The sequence below is a fragment of the Cydia strobilella genome, chromosome 2 (assembly GCF_947568885.1).
Source record: "Cydia strobilella chromosome 2, ilCydStro3.1, whole genome shotgun sequence".
Taxonomy (NCBI): Eukaryota; Metazoa; Arthropoda; class Insecta; order Lepidoptera; family Tortricidae; genus Cydia; species Cydia strobilella.
In genome coordinates, this window is record NC_086042.1 from 23,911,701 (window position 1) to 23,924,264 (window position 12,564).

General features: G+C 35.6%; 1 protein-coding gene across 1 annotated transcript in view; it reads right to left on the bottom strand.

Annotated features, from left to right (window-relative positions):
- Positions 1-12,564, bottom strand: part of LOC134754051 (heme transporter FLVCR2-like) — a 392,641-nt gene that overhangs the window by 218,621 nt on the left and 161,456 nt on the right. The window lies entirely within an intron of this gene.

Genomic DNA, 12,564 nt, shown 5'->3' on the forward strand with positions numbered 1-12,564 from the left:
TACTGACGCTAGCCCGTATTGGGTACTTTATCATCATCATCATGCCAGCCGATAGACGTCCACTGCTGCACATTGCACACATGCATTGGGTACTTAGTCAACTTTAATTATAAGGCCTTTTTTTACATAGCACCTCTCATAGTCCTGTAACTGAAACAAAACGAATTTGTTACTAGTTATAAAAAATATCAGAATTGTGAAATTTTGGATAGGATCGTTTTTTTTTCCGCGCCCGATCTGTTTTTATTTCATGATTAAAAAATATGTATAGTAAAATTTCCAACATACTATATTGAAATAAAACCAATTTATTAAAATATAAAAGGAGCAAAAACACCCATAAAAGGATGCACATGATTAAACCTTATGATTTTTTCTATCGAAGCAATTTAATAAAATTTTAAACGAGTCCCAAGGAATTATAGAAAATAACTATCTTGAAGTAACATGAAAAGGGAATAAATTCATAATTGTAGATTTCATGAATTGTATTTGATATTTCCAAGTAGTAATTTAATTTAACCTTACTCTGAACTGAACCTGAAATAAGTTACCTTAAGAGGTAGGTGTTTACAACTTTGGGAACAAATCAAATTATTTATTAAATATTTTGATTTGTGTTTTTAAGTAGTCACACTACTATATATAAATTATAAACTGTAACTTGGACTTGGACTGAACTGGATGTCATATATTTAAGAAAAGGTTACGAAGCCCTCCAGTTTTTCTTTAATATATGACATCTATTACAGTTTGTAGGTAGGTATTTAATTGGAAGTAAATACTCAAAGGGTATCTATCACGTGTTCGCTTGTGTGCTATACATATGCGAGCGCTTACCTAACCCCATTAAATTGAATGCAGTAGGGATATCATTATTTGTTGTTGAATTCAGTCCATTCTATTAGTTCTACAATAAATATTATTGCCTGCATACTAAATACACATTGGTATTTATGAAAATCGCATTTATGAAATGTATAAAAATATACACGAAACAAATCCCATTTCGTTCCATCTGTATTTTATTATTAAAAGGGGAGAAATGGAGCATCTCTATTCATGCAGTGTTCAGTAAGTTGTTATTTCCATCTTGTTTACAGTCTGATATTTTCGAGTTTTCTCTAACACCGCTGCTCCGTAATGAAGTGGTACTACGCGAAAGAAATGTCAACTTATATTTTTTGACGCTTATTCTACAAGAGCACCTGAAATATTATATTTTGTTAATTATGTCACTAAATCTACGTACCTTAATTACCCCTTCTAGCATACTCCCGAAAAACTATGAAACGATATTAACTTCCAATAAATTTATTTAATAGCTGAGAAACAAGAAGTTTGCTTCACTGGTAGTAAACACAATCTTTTCACTTTGCAGAAATGTAGGTAGATGAATCAGCGATAAACTCAACAGGTAACAAAGTGATGTGGTCGAGCTCTGAGATTGGATCCCGACGTGGCTGACATTGTTTTACTAGGTAGTATATAGATATATAACCGATTCAAATTAGTAAAACGTTACATAGTTAAAGCAAGACTCAAAATTTTATACTTAGTATTGTGCAATTTTTTTGGATTATACATATTTCTTGCCTTGTTTCCTGTTCCTCCAAAATCTGACTTGAGATTTTTTTTATATGAGATCGAATTTCGTTTTTCCCTGGAATAACCATTTTATTTAAAGCGAGAATAACGTACATTAGCACCAGACTTTTTATTTCTTAGGTATGTACACATCAAAGCACGGCAGAGTGGTCAGAAACATGACAACGAAAAGAATGCTTGATCTTTTGACTAGAAAAGATTCAGAATGCATTACTTTTCCTTTATTTTCTTTTATACTTATCATTTCTTTGAGTTAATAAAATAAAAGAAATACACAGACATAATTATCATAAATAATTTTGACTGGCATTCCGACGCCATTCCAAAATATCTGTAAATTTATTCCACATATAAATTCAACAAAAGTTGGGGCTTACCCAATAGTTATTTGTTTTACAGCGAGCGAGCGAAAGATTCCAAAATTGAACCACGGGCGTAGCGAGTGGTTCGAAAAGTAGAATCTTGAGCGTTGCGAGGGTTTCAAGGCACGAGGGGTAAAACAAATTTCGCCACCGAGTGAAACACAAAGTTTTTCACCGAATCAAATACAAAGGAAAATACTGACTGTAAAATATCAAACAAAAACAAACCAAATCAATTCAAAATGTATGTAATTAAATATATATCATTCAAAATCATAATTTAAAAGTCAATTCTACTAGCCAACATAAGGAAACAACTCAATATTTGCATTTGATTACTTTGCCACACATGTGGATAAAATCCAACTTCTCCCTCATCAGTTTTTGATCAATCAAGAGAGCGATTGAGCAAAATTTGAAGTGCCAGCTGGTGTTGTGAAAAATCCTTTATTTTTTCTTAAATAATATTGGTAAGTACCTACTCCCAATTTTTCACACGTAAGTAGAACAATCGACTAAACCTCCAGCGGTAACGCTTTGAGCCCAGCATTATGTTTTTTCGCAACATTTGAGCCGCCATAACAATATTGGCGCAGCCGCAGCGGGGAATTCACCTGTTTTATGTTCCACAAGGCAGGTATGAGAACTGTTATGGCCGCTTTATAGTGCAAGCCTGAATTTTTGATGGCGTTCGCCTCAACTCGGGCTTTGTAAATGTGTTGATATACGTACGTATACGACTGCGGCGACATAGATGCCGAGAATTGCAGCATTGGGACTTGTAGAGCTTGTTATCTATTATATAATTCTATAGGTAGTTGTATGTAGACTGTTTTTCAAATCAGCTACAAATATATACGGAGAAATACGATTGTTTTTGCGATTAAACTTTATTGGCATAATATATAATAGTGTTTTAGTCAGATAAACTATCTTAGTCATGCCCATTTCTTAACTGATCATTTCAATCACTTTGTAGCCTTAGGCCAGTCACGAGAGCGGTAAATACTTAGTAAATAAACAGTGTCTATACAACCTGTTATACCTACACAGTGTTTTCATCGAATTTTGTTAACTTCGGAGTATGATTAAGTACATTTTAAGAAAACCAAATGGTGTAGATAATTTTCGTTTTTCTTTTTCTAATAAAGTTTCTAACGAAGTAAGAGGGGGTTAAAAATGACGAAATGGTTTGTTTGCTTTCTCGTCTTGGCAGACAGAATTTGTCAAAGTTGCGACCACGCAGTATTCATCTGGCCACACATGGAAATAATTTAAAATTTGTTACGGATAAGTTACATATAAAAAATCTAGTATCCACTGAAAGGACTTAAGGTATTAATAGGTATTAAATATTTATAGGTAGGTACCTAACCTTTAGCAGGTACTATGAAAGAAAAATAAAAACTAATTAATAATAAAAAAAATGCTTAATAATTTCATTTCTGGTGTCCCGGGAGGCAGTTTAATGCACGTCGCAATTACATTTCTACATTTTTTTTATTTTACAGAAAGTTTTGCAAAATATTCGTTCATTTGAGAACAATGTGCATCTTTCACATGAGGCGACGCAACTGACGTGTAATTTAAGTTTTTGCAGCGTTTCCAGTGTAGCGGCAATGTTGGTGGAACGAAAATGTTATACCTAGTCTGAAACTTGGCAGTAACTATCAAAATTATGTTGGCTGTTAAATAATATGTATGAAACAAATTAATATAAAATAATTATGGATATATATATATATAATTATAACACTGATTATTTATTTCAATAAACAGGTTAGATATTTACGTTAGCATCAGTTTATTTCCTGTTTTTGTTTGCATTCAGAATTTGTGTCAAAATATAGGCATTCCTAAATAATATCCTTAAGCCTTTAACTCTCTTATTTCCTTTTACCTAAAACATTTTAACAAAACTTATTTAATTTTAACTGTTTACCGTAATTTCGTGTGTATGGTTATGGCTGTTACGCTTGGTATAGTTCAGAAACTTCAGAATGGCACTTACATCTATTACAGTCAAGAGCAAAAAAAAAACGTGTCAATTTGTTATGTATTTCCTATAAAAACTGACTGATTCACTGCTCTTGTGTGTATGATGGTATGTCTGTAAATGATAATATTTAAAAGATATTATATAATATTGTCTTCGGTTACCGCGATAGTTACTCATGAAATAAAACTATGAAAACGGATTATATCGCGTATATTGAATTTATAATACATCCCGACGTTCCTCAGTCACCCATTGACCACGAACGCTGTAAAGGGTTCGAAACGTCGGGATGTATTATAAATTCAATATACGCGATATAATCCGATTTCATAGTTTTATTTCAAGATATTATATAGTATGTCATGTAAAACCTAAATATTTGTCGTATCCAAATTTACCAAAAAAATGTTGAAAATTTTGTCGTTAACCTTTTGAATGCTTTACATCATAAACAAAAAACGCATTTAACTGATTTGCAAGACCAAAGTGATCCCATGTGCTCCGTTTGTCAAATCAAAATTTTGCACGGAACACTAAACACGTCACTGTCACGCCAAGGTAACAGGCGCGAGCGAGCGAATGTAAATTTTACTTGAAAGTGTCAAGGTTACTTTGACAGCGTCCGCCATAACACCAACCTATAGTGGTCCTTGGCGCTGTGGGCACTACTAGTAACGACCACTTTAGGGGTTCTTGGCGTTTAAAGGGTTAAAAAGTGAAACATGTACTTACTCTGTACATTTGTATATTTTCAAATTTTATTACAGAGAAAAACAATTCCTTAGTTAATTTATGGCTCAGCTTTTATCCCAGACGTAACATTCGCCAATGCAGAATTTATACGTCCATTTAAATATAGTATTGTAGCAGTTGGAAGTTTTTGCAGTAAGTTACCCGAACAATACCGGTCGGAAATAATGTAGCAGTACATTTGCGAACACTGACATTTCCTACACTTAACCTTTACTTTTGTAACTCGATATCGAAATCTAAGTGAAATCAATGAGAGTTGTATGATACTGCAATGTAACTACTAAATAAATTATGTAGGTACTACTCACCCAACTTGATTATTGGTTGGTTCAAACTAACAAAAGAAATTTGGTTCATTAAAACAAACTTCAGAGGCCACTTGAATGAGAAGCTCTTGATGTGAGAAGCTCTTTTTTTGGAAGCCGATTAAGACAAAAATATTTGAATTAGTATCAAAAAATTTATATTACTAAATAATTTGCCTTACATACTCGTAATATACTTTAGTCTTATACAATGATTACATCCATGGCAATTTATACCTTATATTACTCGTACTTAAAAAAATTCTCAGTATGAAGAGAACAGCTTTTAAGAGTAATCTGCAACGACCTTAATCGAATGGTAAAGGCATATCTTAGTTTGTGATCATCCAGTGCTGCTACAGTTGGTAATTTTCAGATCATAAACGAATCAACATAGGTGAGTTAGGCGACATGTAAAACGAATACAATATTTTAACGTCAAGACAGTAATTTATTGAATCAGACGTAAATTTGCGGAAGTCCATTAATTAAAATAATAATATTGCTTTTCTCACACATGCAATGAAATATTGATGTTATGATCTTCATATTAGGCTGGGAAGTATCACGTCTCAGGCGCGGCTAGACGAGAGGTCTGTAATGAAATTTTATACAAAGGCTCTTAAGGTACGGACAAGTAAATGCACGCGGGACTGACGTGTAAGTTTAAATTTGTTTATTTGGCTTTGTAGTTTGACTGTGTCCAATAAAGACTCGTAGTGACGCGCTTACTCCTGTGGGAAACAACACGGTGTTCAATAAAGTGGTTTGCTCCATTTCTAGTTGCTTTGAATGCAATTTTGTTGTGTCGTGTAGTACCCAGTTATAATGCTACAATTTCCTGCAAAATACAAGATATCGCCGCTATACTTACTCAACCTCGTATCCGCAACACTCATTTGATGACAAAAACACCCGTATTCCGAATGAAAGAAAAGCGACATTTCCATCAAATGATTGTTGCAGATATGAGGTTGAGTAAGTATAGCGACGATATAGTGATGGTGGTCCAAATTATTTTCGTTGTAGTGTTTTTTGTCCCCGAACGTGTGACGGAGTGGAGCTTTTTGTATGGGGAAAAATATAGTTTTTAATTATTTTCAAGATAATTATAATCTACCGCTAGAGAGACATGCAATATAGCACTCAACTTTTTTATTTACTTGATAAAAGACAAAAATAGAAGCGTGACAGAGTGGTCAGAAACAAAACAACAAAAATAATTTTTCTCAAAAATGGACGGCAAAGTCGACGTTGCCGGTTAAAAAGTAAGTCGCGAAGTGCGTTGTTTATGCTAACATTGCAGTCTCGATTTCGGGACTGCAATGTTGCATACAAATTCCATTATTTGTCGAGTTCCAAACTTATTAAAAGTTGAAGTGGCCATATCAAATGTAGGCATAGGTCCATTAAACAGCCAAACAGATGATCAGTACTTATTATTATAATGTTGGTACCGCGACTATTTAGGTGTCTCAAATAGGTTGGCGTATTTTCAGCAGAAAAATACACTTCTATTTTTAATTTAAAAAAAACGACGGCAAAGCAAATCTTATTACTTTTTTCTGTGAAAATATATACATAAGAACGTTGCTTCTGTAAAATATTTCTATTATATTTGTATTTATTGCGCCATTTTTGAGAAAAGCGCTATATATGACTCGGCTGGAAGGCTACTTGCTGGCTTCGGATTCAATTAAACGGACTCCCAAGGTCGTCCGCTTAAAACGAATCCTCAGCCAGCAAGTAGCTACTTCCGAGCCTCAACAATAATGTACTATTGACCCATGGACTGATGGAGACAGTTACGTTCAGTGTTACGTTATATGTTCAGCGCCTTTGAAGATTCCAGATGTTTTACACAGCATGAGGCAAAGTGGTTAGTAATATACTATTTAAGGCAGCTCGTGCAACAGGCGATTATTTCAACTGGCTGGGAGATATAAAATAAACTAATAAAAAATAGAAAAAATTCAAATAATACCTTCATTAAGTAAGTAAAGCTGCACTTAAATCCTGTCATGAAGTCATGATCATTAACATATAATTTCCCTTCTGAAAAATCGTAAGCGTAATCAAGGATATATAATTAAGAAAGTCAAGTACACACCAGTATATTTTCAAACATGCCAATTAATAATGATTTTAGCATCAAAAGATTTCAGCCGTTAAGTCAAGAAAGCGTAACTCATGCACTGACCTTAATGTTATACAAAAACAAGTGTTAATTTACTATCTACCGTTAATGAATTGTTAATTATATGTTCTGCCAAGAACTGCACTAAGTGATTTACACCTTAATTAGTAAGCCGTTAAACGTAAACATTCCCAAATAAATAGCAATATACTTAATAGATATAGGCCTCATCATCATCATCATCATGTCAGGCGATAGACGTCCACTGCTGGACATAGGCCTCCCCCAAGGCTCGCCACTCCGACCGATCCTGTGCCGCTCGCGTCCACCGAATTCCCGCGACCTTCACCAGGTCGTCGCTCCATCTCGTTGGAGGCCTACCGGCAGTTCGTCTTCCGGTACGCGGACGCCACTCCAGAACCTTCCGGCCCCACCGGCCATCAGTTCTGCGAGCAATGTAGGTCTAAAAATATGAAATTGTTACTGTTTTATTTATCGTTATCGTTTACCTTAATACAAACAATTATCATTTGAGTTTGATTAAAGTAAACAAAATATAAAAAAAGCGCTGGCAAGCGGTAAAAACTCTAACAATTCTTGGGATTAGTTGCCAAGCGGAACCCAGGCTCCCATGAGCCGTGGCAAAATGCCGGGATAACGTGAGGAAGAAGAAAGGGAATACTTCTACGTCAAAACAATGGCACCATGGACCCTCCCATCACTGGAATTCTTCTTAAACATATACAAGAAAATAATACAAAACTAGATCATCAGCTCTACATTTTCTAGTACTTACCATCTTATGTCTATTGTCCATCTCTTATTTCTTCTTATATGCTTCCTAACTGTCAAAACTGTCGCCTTTCCCGCTCTCTTGTTATAATGTCCTGTGATGTCCATAACAATAAATGTTTTTTGTTTGGTACCCAACACAATTCTTTTTACCAAATCAAAATACCTCATATACATCAAACATTCTTACCGTGCGAGGTACGTCTTGAAACGTCATTGGCAAAATCCCTCCTGCCAAAACACACAAGAGGGGAAACCCATAATAAAAAAAATAAAAAAAACAATGGCACAACTCAAAACCATCAAGAACACCATAAAACCTGTCATAAAGTACAAAGTCGCAATTTAGACTTTACATCCATAAATCGTGAAGAGATATATAGGTAGAATATTGAATTCCGGATCATAAAGAACGAAAGTACGGTGTTGGGTAAACTTGTAAAGATTGTATACATCTCGTTGCCTACCGCAGGTTACTCGCGGTTACGGTCTTGTCATTCGATTCTCATTGTTTTATTTATCAATTCGTCGTTTCATGATTGTGTATAATAAAGTGACACATAATCCATAATAAACGTGTAGAATGACGTCAGTTGACAGGTACTTCAAACTCTAATGACGGTAAAGGTGACATTCAGAGGGCGACTTCAGTTGCATTACTGTTGCAACATTACTGCTGTGTAGTGTGACCTTGACGTGGGCGCTATATCTCAATTTCCTTAATGAAATGAGTGACGGATTGAATGTCATAACCGCAGAAGTAATGCAGCCGCGAACGTCACTTATCCTTTAAACACATATCCTAATAAGAAAACACACTTAAACAAAATCAATAATTTTGAATAGCATTTTAAATCCACACTCGAAAGTACCGTCAGCAATGCAAATCCTAAACTAATAAAACTCGAGCACATAACATTTTTACTTGTCGCTGCCAACTCTATGAGTTCATGTTGCGCTGTAAAATACCTCATCCGTTCTTTTTGAATTCTTTCACTGGATTTTTATATTTAAAGAATTGTTCTTTTTATAGAACCATTCTTTTGTGTACACGGCAACAGGAATGTGCTGGAAAGCGCCTCTAATAAAAGCTGTGAATAAATTTCAGTCATGATTTAAGATTTTTCAGAAGAATTTTAACAAAAAATGTACATCTGGGTATTTTTTGTTTTAAAACTAAGAGTTGTTGTAAAAATCTAATTTGTCATTATTCCTATAAGGTAAGGCATTCATGTTCCAAACCCGATATCGTGGGATCTAAGGCGGTTATCACACTGGATGCGATGCGTACCTCTCCTCCGATGTCCGAGCGAGATAAATAAATAAATAAATACATTTTTATAGGACATTCTTACACTAAGTCCCACGGTAAGCCCAAGGAGGCTTGTGTTATGGGTACTCAGACAACGATATATATAATATATAAATACTTAAATACATAGAAAACATCCATGACTCAGGAACAAATATCTGTGCTCATCACACAAAATAAATGCCCTTACCGGGATTCGAACCCAGGACCATCGGCTTCACAGGCAGGGTCACTACCCACTAGGCCAGACCGGTCGTCAATGATGATCAGAGATGTCGCTATAATACGCGCATAGCGTTGTCTCACTCAAACATCGTGCGAATCACATCCAGTGTGATAACCACCTAACACCGAGCAACTGTTGATACGATTTGATATAATGAACATCTTTATGTACCTACACAGTTTACAATAAATGAATTACTTACTTACTAATACTGACTCGTACCAATTTAAATTTTTTTGGAGTATTGACTACTGTGGAGGGAAATGTGGCGAGAAAGTTGGTTTATTCCCAACGGATTGATAGGTCACACGTTGTGCTGTAAGAAACAGTGCCTGCGCTAGTTCTTTAGTTCTTTGTCGCCAAAAGCGGAACTCGGGCTCCGTTAGGATGCGATTGGGAAAGCACTTAGATAAAGAGAAGGAGAATTTTGTGGATACCTTTGTGATTTTACGTACAAAATCACTAATAGTATTAGCTTGTATTTTATTATGCAATAGGCTCCAGGAGTTGTACAAACAAACTTCTATGCAGGGGGGGTCACCTCTCTCTGCAGCTGACTCGTAACAGAATCATACTAATTTAGCAAACGTTACATTATCTCTACTAAAATCGTTCCTAAAATGACTAGTAAATATAACAAACAAAGCGTAATGCAGTATAATACGAAATTTATGAGCAGTTCTTCCCTTGGGAATTACCTATATCTAAATGACCTACTCTAGCCTTAGGAATTATTTGTTCGCAGATAACGATGCAATCGGTACGAGTATGTACCTACCAAGTAAATAGTATAGGTATATTTTATATGTAACTACCTGGAATTAAATTTGTGAGGTTAACAGATCTGTAAAAGCCAAACTGGCCTCCAAAAAGCTTGGGGTGCTTAACAGAGCCAGACAGTACTTTACACCGGATCACCGACTTTTGTTATATAAAGCGCAGGTTCGACCCCATATGGAGTACTGTTCTCATCTCTGGTCTGGCGCTCCACAATACCAGCTCCTTCCCCTTGACTCCATCCAACGGCGGGCAGTTCGTATTGTCGGCAATCCCAAACTTACTGACGGCTTAGAACCTCTTAGTCTTCGGAGAGACGTTGGCTCTCTTTGCATGTTCTACCGTCTGTACAATGGGGAATGTTTCGAGGAACTGTTTGATCTGGTGCCATCGTCTCGTTTCTATCACCGCACCTCCCGTCAAAGGAGCAAAGCTCATCCTCACTTCTTAGTCACATGGCATACCAAGAATAAGCGGGCATCTCACTCGTTTCTTCCCAGAACGTGCAGAATGTGGAATGAGTTGCCTCCTGATGTATTTTCTTTGTGCTACGACATGGGATTCTTCAAGAAGCGGGTATTTAGGGTTGTCAAGGGTCGGCAATGCTTAAGTGGCTCCTGTGATGTTGCTTATGTCCATGGGCGACGATGACTGCTTCCCATCAGGCGGCTCGTCTGCTCGTTTGCTGACTATCACATTAAAAAAAACTATGAAATACATTAATTGTAAAACTTACAAACCAGTTATTTTAGTATAGTGTCGCAGCAGCTTTGCGGTCAGATTGCATTTGCGCTACTGCTGTTCATAAAAAAATTAATGCATAGAAAAATATTATAATATATATTATTCACACACAATAAACTATTTAAGTGCTCAGTGGTCTGTAACAGGACGCTTTTGAACATTATGCCAATTGTTCACGTTCGACACACATATTTTACGTGAACGATCATTTACGTTCCATTGTTTAATTCTGGCGTAATCTGGCCATAACCTATCGCTTAACAATACTAATTACCTGATACCGTACCTATACCGGCTGGGAATCGGTTTTATAAATTGAATTTTCACATGTAAATTAAAATGCCTTTTACAAATAAAATGTATTTTGCTAGTTGAGTAAGAGGAATTCCATCTTTTGTTAATATAATATAACCATACATTAAAATTAGAATTAAAAAAATAGAAAAAAAAACATTTAATTTAAAGAAACTTACTCCGTCCATGTGAAAAAGAGGGTTTACGAGTAAGGTTTTGTTCTCGACATTTTCCATCAAAGAAAAAAAGGGTAAGGGTTGTTTGTACACAATTTCATTTCTTTGACTATGCATATTTTACTGAATAAGTACTTAAGATGCTGGACCACAACTACCATTGGCCACCAAGTCATTGACAATGCCACAGATAGAGGGAGTCCAAAGAAAAAAAAAACTTAATTCAAATCTCGAAAGTATTAAAGGCACATTAAGGCAAGTTTAATGCGGACACCGTGTGTGTCGTAATGCGAGCTCATTTTTCATTTTTACGAGCGGACCGCGACGTTCGCGGGTGCTTACACGGCTTCACTTGATAATGTTTGTTACATGCAGAATTACAGATTTTTGATACTTATGTAAGTGTTATTAGGCTGTAGGTTTTACAAAAAATACTGCTGTCCGACCTTTTAACTTTACTAGGAAACATGCAGGAGTAGAGAAGACGGGGACTGGTGGAGGAATATGAGAGAGGCCTATGCCAAGAGCAACCAGAGAGTATGTGAAGAAAGGCTAGCAGTAAGCAGTAAGGAAACGTGCCCCAGTGCTGGTATAAATATTATGTCCTGGACCCTATCAGCCGAAACTGATCCGGTTAATATGAAATGATATTTCGTACATAAGATACGATTAAAACATTAAACAGTTTTTGATTTCTTTTATTTAATAAAATCTATGGTTTGATACACAAGGCACATTGGCCCATAATAATTATAGCTATCATTTAGTATTGTTTACAATATGGTGAATTGTGAGTGTCGAAACGAGCGGAGTAAACACAACAATCGCTATTCATGCAACCTAGCACACCTTGGGACTAAGAAGAAGGGCAGGAAATAGAGATTACTAGAAAATTTAAAAAAATATAATAATAATAAAAATATTACATAACAGCAAACTTCTCCAAAGGGCCTCTACGTGTTGGATCTGTATCCCCACCCACGCCTATCAAATGACCGGGATGTACGAGTATATACCCGTGAGTTTAAACGAGATACAAATAAAAATGTTATGTTAAGATAATAATAATAGTAAAAAAT